Source organism: Bubalus kerabau, chromosome 1, assembly GCF_029407905.1.
Source record: "Bubalus kerabau isolate K-KA32 ecotype Philippines breed swamp buffalo chromosome 1, PCC_UOA_SB_1v2, whole genome shotgun sequence".
NCBI lineage: Eukaryota > Metazoa > Chordata > Mammalia > Artiodactyla > Bovidae > Bubalus > Bubalus kerabau.
This window is the reverse complement of record NC_073624.1, coordinates 118,570,541-118,578,668: the sequence shown is the minus strand read 5'-3', so window position 1 is coordinate 118,578,668 and position 8,128 is coordinate 118,570,541. Positions and strand designations below refer to the sequence as shown.

Below are 8,128 nucleotides of genomic sequence, written 5' to 3'. Positions count from 1 at the left end.
CGTCAAGGCTCTGTATCATCGCCTTGATTATTTGACTTATGGGCTGCCATCTATGGGGTTGCACAGAGACGGACACGACTGAAGCAACTTAGCAGCAGCATGCAGACTACATCATGCAAAATGCCAGGCTGGATGAAGCACAAGCTGGGATCAAGGTTGCCAGGAGAAATATCAATAACCTCAGATACACATGTGATACCACACTTATGTCAGAAAGTGAAGAGGAACTAAAGAGCCTCTTGATGAAATAGAAAGAGGAGAGAGAAAAGCTGACTTAAAGCTGAACATTCAAAAAACTAAGATCATGGCAAACCGGTTCCATCACTCCATGCCAAATAGATGGGGAAACAATGGAAACAGTGTTTATTTTTTAGGCTCCAAAATCACTGCAGATGGTGACTGCAGCCATGAAATTAAAAGATTTACTGATAAGAACAGATACTACACTTGATCTTAGCCAAAAGGCCGAAAACACTCTCTGACATACATCACAGCAGGATCCTCTATGACCCACCTCCCAGAATATTGGAAATAAAAGCAAAAATAAACAAATGGGACCTAATTAACCTTAAAAGCTTCTGCACATCAAAGGAAATTATTAGCAAGGTGAAAAGACAGCCTTCAGAATGGGGGAAAATAATAGCAAATGAAGCAACTGACAAACAACTAATCTCAAAAATATACAAGCAACTCCTACAGCTCAACTCCAGAAAAATAAATGACCCAATCAAAAAATGGGCCAAAGAACTAAATAGACATTTCTCCAAAGAAGACATACAGATGGCTAACAAACACATGAAAAGATGCTCAACATCACTCATTATCAGAGAAATGCAAATCAAAACCACTATGAGGTACCATTTCACACCAGTCAGAATGGCTGTGATCCAAAAGTCTACAAGCAATAAATGCTGGAGAGGGTGTGGAGAAAAGGGAACCCTCTTACACTGTTGGTGGGAATGCAAACTAGTACAGCCACTATGGAGAACAGTGTGGAGATTCCTTAAAAAACTGGAAATAGAACTGCCTTATGATCCAGCAATCCCACTGCTGGGCATACACACTGAGGAAACCAGAAGGGAAAGAGACACGAGTACCCCAATGTTCATCGCAGCACTGTTTATAATAGCCAGGACATGGAAGCAACCTAGATGTCCATCAGCAGATGAATGGATAAGAAAGCTTTGGTACATATACACAATGGAGTATTATGCAGCCATTAAAAAGAATACATTTGAATCAGGTCTAATGAGGTGGATGAAACTGGAGCCTATTATACAGAGTGAAGTAAGCCAGAAAGAAAAACACCAATACAGTATACTAATGCATATATATGGAATTTAGAAAGATGGTAACAATAACCCTGTGTACAAGACAGCAAAAGAGACACTGATGTATAGAACAGTCTTATGGACTCTGTGGGAGAGGGAGAGGGTGGGAAGATTTGGGAGAATGGCATTGAAACATGTAAAATATCATGTATGAAACGAGTTGCCAGTCCAGGTTCGATGCACGATACTGGATGCTTGGGGCTGGTGCACTGGGACGACCCAGAGGGATGGTATGGGGAGGGAGGAGGGAGGAAGGTTCAGGGTGGGGAACACATGTATACCTGTGGCGGATTCATTTTGATATTTGGCAAAACTAATACAATTATGTAAAGTTTAAAAATAAAATAAAATTAAAAAAAAAGAAATTAAAAGATTTACTCCTTGGAAGAAAAGTTATGGCCAACCTAGACAACATATTAAAAAGCAGAGACATCACTTTGCCAGCAAAGGTCTGTCTAGTTAAAGCTATGGTTTTTCCAGTAGTCATGTATGGATGTGAGAGTCGGACTATAAAGAAAGCTGAGCGCTGAAGAATCGATGCTCTTGAACTGTGGTGTTGGAGAAGACTCTTGAGAGTCCCTTGGACGGCAAGGATATCCAACCAGTCCATCCTAAAGGAAATCAGTCCTGAGTGTTCATTGGAAGGACTGATGTTGAAGCTGAAACTCCAATACTCTGGCCACCTGATGCGAAGAACTGACTCACTGGAAAAGACTCTGATGCTGGGAAAGATTGAAGGCAGGAGGAGAAGGGGACAACAAAGGATAAGGTGGTTGGATGGCATCACTGACTCGACGGACATGAGTTTGAGTAAACTCCGGGAGTTGGTGATGGACAGTGAGGCCTGGTGTGCTGCAGTCCATGGGGTCACAAAGAGTTGAACACGACTGAGTGACTGAACTGAACTGAACAAGGCTCCTCTGGCCATTGGATTTTCCAAGCAAAAATACTGGAGTTGGCTGTCATTTCTTTATCCAGGGGATATTTCCAACCCAGGGATTGACCACACAGCTCCTGCATTGGCAGGAAGATTCTTTGCTGCTGAATCAGTGGAGAAGCCCTGAAATTAGTTTAGGTTTATACTCATTACATCCCTAACTTCCCTTATTTTTCATATTTGAAGCGAGAAGCCCAGCGTTTCCCAATTCTTTCCAAAAATTTTAATGAAAAAAAAGTTATGGTAGAATTCAGCTGTGAAGCCGTCTGGACCTGGGCTTTTGTTTGCTGGAAGATTTTTTATTACAGTTTCAATTTCCGTGCTTGTGATGGGTCTGTTAAGATTTTCTATTTCTTCCTGATCGAGTTTTGGAAAGTTGTACTTTTCTAAGAATTTGTCCATTTCTTCCTCGTTGTCCATTTTATTGGCATATAATTGTTGATAGTAGTCTCTTATTATCCTTTGTATTTCTGTGTTGTCTGTTGTGATCTCTCCATTTTCATTTCTAATTTTATTGATTTGATTTTTCTCCCTTTGTTTCTTGATGAGTCTGGCTAATGGTTTGTCAATTTTATTTATCCTTTCAAAGAACCAGCTTTTGGTTTTGTTGATTTTTGCTATGGTCTCTTTTGTTTCTTTTGCATTTATTTCTGCTCTAATTTTTAAGATTTCTTTCCTTCTACTAACCCTGGGGTTCTTCATTTCTTCCTTTTCTAGTGGCTTTAGGTGTAGAGTTAGGTTATTTATTTGACTTTTTTCTTGTTTCTTGAGGTGTGCCTGTATTGCTATGAACTTTCCCCTTAGGACTGCTTTTACCGTGTCCCACAGGTTTTGGGTTGTTGTGTTTTCATTTTCATTCTTTTCTATGCAAATTTTGATTTCTTTTTTGATTTCTTCTGTGATTTGTTGGTTATTCAGCAGTGTGTTGTTCAGCCTCCATATGTTGGATTTTTTAATAGTTTTTCTCCTGTAATTGAGATCTAATCTTACTGCATTGTGGTCAGAAAAGATGCTTGGAACAATAACCCTGTGTACGAGACAGCAAAAGAGACACTGATGTATAGAACAGTCTTATGGACTCTGTGGGAGAGGGAGAGGGTGGGAAGATTTGGGAGAATGGCATTGAAACATGTAAAATATCATGTATGAAATGAGTTGCCAGTCCAGGTTCGATGCACGATACTGGATGCTTGGGGCTGGTGCACTGGGACGACCCAGAGGGATGGAATGGGGAGGGAGGAGGGAGGAGGGTTCAGGATGGGGAACACATGTGTACCTGTGGCGGATTCATTTTGATATTTGGCAAATCTAATACAGTTATGTTAAGTTTAAAAATAAAATAAAATTAAAAAAAAAAAAGAAAAAAAAGTTATGAAAATTTTATATGGTATATTCCTTTTCATTTAAGAAACTTGTTTGTACTCACAAGGTATATCATATAGTCTTCTGCAAAGAAGATCATGAGTACTTTTGAGGAAAGATTAAATAGAATAGAAAATACTTTCCCAAGGGATTTATATTCAAAACTAGTCACTAATATCATTATTTTTCTATATTGTTTTTCCATTTCCTCCTTTCCTATGTAAGAAATTTAGTTAAAAGGTATTTGAATTTATATTGTGGTATAATTGTCTTGAAGTAACTACTTTCTACCAATAAGAATGTTGATACAAACAAGACCCAGTGGGTTGCTGTGATATTTTCCTTAATAAAATAACAAAAATAGATGTTCTCACAAATATTCCATAACTGCAATTTCTATGGTTGAAATACAATTTGTTAGAGAAAAAGATTTTCAAATTGTGTTTGACTAGACCAATACTTGTGAAAACAGAGGGCCTGCTCCTAAAGAAATTGCTAAAAGGAGAAACATTTCATTTTGTTTTCTAGCTTTTTCTCATAGCCACCATATTCTTTCTGCCTATAATTTTGTTTTCTTATAACACTTTTATTAAATACCATAGGCTGCATATACATTTAATCATCAGCCTTAGGAAATATAAATTATAATTCTTATTTTACTTAAAGAATTGGCTTTATGAGGAAGGGATCAAGTTGATAGAGTTTATAGAGTAGAAAACCCCTGAGCTCATCCTCCCTATGGGCATACCAAAGTTAAAGCTACTTACAGAGCAACTACCTATGAGAATGACCTGAAGATAAGCAGAAAAGATTTTCCACGATTAAAAATATATAAAAGGAACCATAATGAAGTGGGTAAGAGTGACAAAGATGGCCTGCCTGTCAAGAGGCCTGCCTCAGATTGACTTAAAAGTGGGAAGGATGCCACGACCACAGAGGTCCTCCCCCAGGAGCAAGGAGAGAGAGCTCCACACCAGCCTGAATATCTTGCAACAGGAAGAAGAGCCCCCAGAAAGTGAGACTTTGAAAGCCATCGGGGCTTACATTTGGAAGAAATAGAGATCTATAGGAAATAGAGACTTTGCGCTTAAATATTGCTTGCAAAGTTTCACATGCTCTGAGTCTTGGCACAAAGGAAGTCCTTTGAAAGACATCTGTGTCAGACCCACTTATTGATCTTGGAGCCTCTCCCACAAAGGCCAGAGGCAGCTGGATTTCTCCTTGGGAACTAAGATGCTAGAGGAAAACATTTTGGAAATCTCATTCTTTCATGCTGACATGGCACTGGCAAGAGCCATTTTGGAATCCTCCTTCTTACCTTATTAGTGCCTGGGGCCAGCCCCACCCACCAAAGGGCCCACAACAACTGCAAGAAGCAGCTTGCACAGCCAGCTGGGCCAGGGTCAGCCCTGTCTACCCTCACGCCCACAGCAGCTGACCCCATCAAAACACAAAGACACAGCCCGCACAGGGTTCACTCTTGGAGCACTTAACTCTGGTGGCAGAGGGGAGTATGCTGCTGGGATCCAAAGGACATTTCTACATAAAGTCACTGCTCCAAGATCAGGAGATGTAACTAACCTAATAGTTATTAAAAAAAAAAAAAAAACAACAACAACACAGAGATCAGGCAAAATGAGGAGACAGACGAATATGTTTCAAATGAAGGAAAAGACAAAATATAAGAAAAATGACTAAGTTAAATAGAGATAAGCAATTTATCCAATGAAGTCAAGATACTGATGATAAAGATGCTTACCAATCTTGCGAGAATAATAGACAAACTCAGTGAGAACCTCTGCAAAGAGTTAGAAAATATAAAAAAGAACAAATCAGAGCTGAAGAATACAATAACTGAAATAAAAACACAAAATCAAGAGTAGATTAGATGATATATAAAGTGGATCAGCAAAACTGAAGACAGAGCAGTGGAAATCATTTAAGCTAAACAGAGGGAAAAAAAATTTAAATAAGGACAGCTTAAGAAATTTCTAGGACAACAGTGTATTAACATTCACATTATAGAAGTTCAAAGAAAGAGATTGGCCCATTTTTTGATTGGGTCCGTTTATTTTTCTGGTATTGAGCTGCATGAGCTGCTTGTATATTTTTGAGATTAATTCTTTGTCAGTTGCTTCATTTGCTATTATTTCCTCCCATTCTGAAGGCTGTCTTTTCACCTTGCTTGTAGTTTCCTTCATTGTGCAGAAGCTTTTAAGTTTAATTAGGTCCCATTTGTTTATTTTTGCTTTTGTATCCATTATTCTAGGAGGTGGGTCATAGAGGATCCTGCTGTGATTTATGTCAGAGAGTGTTTTGCCTATGTTCTCCTCTAGGAGTTTTATAGTTTCTGGTCTTACATTTAGATCTTTAATCCATAAGAGACTACTATCAGCAACTATGTGACAACAAAATGGACAACTTGGAAGAAATGGATGAATTCTTCAAAAAGTATAACCTTCCAAAACTGAACCAGGAAGAAATAGAAAATCTTAGCAGACCCATCATAAACATGGAAATCAAAACTGTAATCAAAAATCTTCCAATAAACAAAAGCCCAGGACCAGATGACTTCCAGGTGAATTCTACCAAAAATTTAGAGAAGAGCTAACACCTATCCTGGAGAAGAAAATGGCAACCCACTCCAATACTCTTGCCTGGAGAATCCCATGGATGCAGGAGCCTGGTAGGCTGCAGTCCATGGGGTTGCTAAGGGTCAGACACAACTGACTGACTTCACTTTCACTTTCACTTTCACTTTCATGCATTGGAGAGGGAAATGGCAACCCACTCCAGTGTTCTTGCCTGGAGAATCCCAAGGATGGGGGAGCCTGGTGGGCTGCCGTCTGTGGGGTCGCACAGAATCGGACATGACTGGAGCAACTTGGCGGCAGCAGCAGCAGCAACAACACCTATCCTAATCCTTCTAGAAAATTGCAGATGAAGGTAAACTTCCAAACTGATTCTATGAAGCCACCATCACCCTAATACCAAAACCAGACAAAGATGCCACAAAAAGAGAAAACTACAGGTCAATATAACTGATGAACATAGATGCAAAAATCCTCAACAAAATTCTAGCAAACAGAATCCAACAACATATTAAAAAGACTATACATCATCACCAAGTGGGCTTTATCCCAGGATTGCAAGGATTCTTCAATATTTGCAAATCAATCAAAGTGATACACCACATTAACAAATTGAAAGATAAAAACCATATGATTATCTCAATAGATGCAGAGAAAGACTTTGACAAAATTCAACATCTATTTATGATAAAACCCTCCTGAAACCAGGCATAGAAGGAACATACCTCAACATAATAAAAGCTATATATGACAAACCCACAGCAAACATTATCCTCAATGGTGAAAAATTGAAAGCATTTCCCCTAAAGTCAGGAACAAGACAAGGGTGCCCACTCTCACCACTACTATTCAACATAGTTTTGGAAGTTTTAGCCACAGCAACCAGAGAAGGAAAAGAAATAAAAGGAATCCAGATTGGAAAAGAAGTAAAATTCTCACTATTTGCAGATGACATGATCCTCTACCTAAAAAACCCTAAAGACACCACCAGAAAATTACTAGAGCTAATCAATGAATATAGTAAAGTTGCAGGATATAAAATTAACACACAGAAGTCCCTTTCATTCCTATACACTAACAATGAGAAAACAGAAAGAGAAATTAAGGAAACAATTCCATTCTACATTGCTTTTTCATTCATTTTTGTTTGTTTTTGTTTTGTTTGCTTGTTTTTGTTTAACTTTACCCTACTTGCTTTCCAAGCATTGTAGAACTGTGGTTTGGTGTTTGTTATTAATTTTAGAGATTTCTCAGGTATTATATTTTCAAATATTTAATTTATTTTGTTTTCTTATATTTTTTGCTCTGGTTTTAAATTTATATGTATTACACTCTTTGAAATTATCTCATAGCTCTTCATATGTGTGTTGTTTTCAATCTTTTTCTTTTGAATTTCAATTTCCGAAGTTTCTTTTTACCTATCTTCCACAACACTGATTCTCCTTCTGCCATGTCAAGTCTACTGGTAGATTTATATAAGATATTCTATACTTATATCATACTGGATTTTTTCCCACATCACTTTATTTATTCTTTCTGAGATTTTCCATCTCTCTTCTCATGTTTGTTCTTGCATGTTATCTACTTTTTTCTGATTAAAGTTCTTAACAAATAAACCATAGTTATTTTAAATTATTTGCTTGATGATTTCAACATATGTGTCACATCTTTGTTTGGCTGCAATGCTTGTTTTACCTTTTCAGGATGCGTCTTCCTTGCCTACAGGACTTTTTGTAACTTTTGTTGTTGTTGTTGAAAGGCAACAGAGGTGGCTGATGTCATTAAAGGAAATGGGTCTTTAGTGAGAGATTCTACATTAGGGCTTCCCTGGTGGCTCAGATGCTGAAAAATCTGCCTGTAATGCAGGAAACCCGGGGTTCAGTCCGTGGGTTGGGAAGATACCCTGG

At 38.2% G+C, this 8,128-nt stretch overlaps 1 pseudogene; it reads right to left on the bottom strand.

The window, feature by feature from the left end:
- Window positions 1–311: 311 nt before the first annotated feature.
- On the bottom strand, window positions 312–478 carry LOC129642430 (uncharacterized; annotated as a pseudogene).
- Between the last annotated feature and the right edge of the window lie 7,650 nt (window positions 479–8,128).